We start from the raw sequence: 2,857 nt of genomic DNA on the forward strand, positions 1-2,857 counted from the left end.
CCCTACTTCTGTAGCTGCCGACCAGAGTCATCTTTGAAGTATACATGAGAGAAATATATTTACAAATGCTTTATTCTCTTCTTTAATAAAAAAAAAAACAAAAACCAAACCCGCACCAGTATTCTAAAAGCAGAAATGGCTCTGGAGCCAAGTGGTCCTGTCTGAGCATCTCCTGCACCAGCCTCCCATCACACAGGCGGGGGGCACATCCTGACTTCACTCCCTTGTGATAGGCAGCCAAACAGCAGACTCTTGGAAGTTTCCATATTTGTTGAGTGCCAGCCATGCCAGAAGTGTTGCCTTGCCAGGTGCCCCAAGAGCACCTACCAAGGGGTAGACTCTCCTTGCTGTACCGATTTTGCAACTCCCTCCCCCCAGCCCACACCTGCCAACAGCCCAGGTAACCAGAAGTCAATGAAGATGCTCCTGAATCTTTGGAGGAGTCCGTTTCTTGCACCCTTCTCCAATCTCCCCTTTCCGAAAATTCGATCAGCCTTGTGGATCCCAATCCCACGTGGAAAAGCGTCCAGTCTTCAGTGAGGGTATGCTCAGGGACCTCCCACCAACCCCCATCTCCCCCCACATTCCAGAATGAGCCAGGAGCAACTTTCCTTGAACCCGGGAGGTGAGGACTGTGGTGTGGGGAGCCCAGAGCTGGGTCCCAAACTGGCAAGAAGTTTTTTACGTTATCTGAATAGCAAGGGGGTTTTTACAGCGTGCAAGCGGCTGTGGGATCTTCCAGTCCTGCTGTGACTTGTCTCCAGTGGGCCGGAGAAGATGTCATGTGACTCCCAAAGCCATCAGACCTGAGAAGCAAAGGAAACTGGGGCCTGCATCCAGCCAGGCCTTTTAAATCACCCTTACCCTCAGCCACCTTCCCAGGCAGCAATACAACCTCCGACGAGGATCCGATCCCAAGACTCAGAGGTTAAGTCAGTGACTCAAAGTCACATAGGAACAGTCAAACCCAGACCTGATTAATTCCAGTATGCGATACTGCATGTTCCCTGTCTCCACACAATTCTGAGTTCTAAAAGCCAGACTGACCTAGTGAGAGTTAGCCACTCAGTCGTGTCCGACTTTTTGCAACCCCAAGGACTGTAGCCTGCCAGGCTCCTCTGTCCCTGGGGTTTTCCAGGCAAGAACACTGGAGGTGGGTGGCCATTCCCTTCTCCAGGGGATCTTCCCAACCCAGGGATCCAACCTGGGTCTCCCACATTGCAGGCAGATTCTTTACCGTCTGAGCCACCAGGGAAGTCCCTAGGGCACTCAACATGAGAAGAAAGGAAAATCCTGTGGACCCCTACATGACAGTGGTACCCCAAATCACAGCTATAGAGAAGGGCTGGTGTCAGCAAGTTTCTTGGCTTCCAGGAATGGCTTGATGGTCCCTTATCTTCCCCTCTTCTCATCCCTACGCACGTCCTTCCTGAAGCACCCTTTCAGCCTATGGAGAATCAGAAAAAGGAAGAAGGCTGGCCTCCACCTTCAGCATCACCCTTTTAAGAGAACAGGTGGCACCTCTTAGCCCTGTTTTTTCCCAAAAGGGCCTCAATTCTGGAGGGTTCATGGCAACAGCAGGTAAAAGGAGCTTGCCAGCTGCTCTTCTCTCCACCCAAGGGTAGCTCATTCTATTCTCTCTGCTACCCCCCTCCTCTCCCAGAATCCAGGCCACCAGATGGCCCGAGCAGGCTGTGTTTATTTGGGGCCATGGAAACCTCCAGTTTCCTTTTCCTATCACTCTGGGTCAGGCACAGAGCTGGAGCCCAGCCTTAGAGCAATGATGCCATGGGATGGTGTGTTCATTATTCATAATCCCTGAGCCGTCAACCTGGGTGAGTCCCTGGCTTTACCTCCCTGAGCAGCTTTTCCCAGTCACCATGGAGATGCCTCTGTTCACTCTGAGGTCTTGGGACTAAGTCAGGCAGGGAGGATCCCAGGAGACTCCCCTTAAAGCCTAGAGCCCCAAAGGCACATGTCAAGTGCCATTCCCTTCCTAGTTTGGGTTTACAAAGCCAGTGCTTGGAAAGTATTTCTTTTTTTTTTCCTCCAAAAGAATTTGCCTTTATTAGTGAGGCAAAAATGATAAAGCCTTGACTTGATAAAACCTCCTATTTCAAACAGCTCCTAGGGGCATGTTTTTCTAGGTAATTATGTTCTTCCTAAAAATAGAACCTGCTATTAAGAAACAACCACGAGTGTTACTAATAATCACCAACATTTACTGAGCTCTGTTTTCCTTTTACCTCTCTGCCTCTCAGCAAAGCAACTGAGCTAACCTTTAACTGTTTCCAAACACTGCTAGCTCTGTTTTAAACCTTTCTCAGAGTAAGAACCTCTCAGTTTTGGAGTTCATCTTTTAACAGTTCTCTAAAGAGTTCTACTTAGCCTATCTGTAGCTGTCTGAATCTGTACATATTTCCCCATCCTCCTCTTATCTTCTGGCTAGAAGAAACGGCCATCTTGCTCCACAGATCCTGGGAGTCGGAGAGGGTGGAGGTGGGGTGGGAGGAGACTGCCCACTTTTTAAAATATTTCTTTTTGGACCTGCCCGCCTCTTGTCCCACCTGGTGTCTGTCATGCTGAGCCTTCTTCACGGGGGCTCCGCGGGGATCTGCTTTCAGGCTACCTTGTGAATGAACCTGAAGTTACTAAAACTCACCACTGGCGGAACTCAACTTTCAAAAACACCTTTCCAGAGAATTCCTTTTATCAGTATCTTTTTTGAGTACCTGTGACGCGCCAGGTTCTGGGTACTGGAGATCCAAGAGTGAGCCACTGCCCTCCTAGAGGTTATTGCATTCTGGCTGGGAAATAAGCAACAGAAAAATAAGATTGAAAGATGTGAAAGGCGGGG

This window comes from Bison bison, unplaced genomic scaffold (genome assembly GCF_000754665.1).
Source record: "Bison bison bison isolate TAMUID 2011002044 unplaced genomic scaffold, Bison_UMD1.0 scf7180017864371, whole genome shotgun sequence".
Lineage (NCBI taxonomy): Eukaryota > Metazoa > Chordata > Mammalia > Artiodactyla > Bovidae > Bison > Bison bison.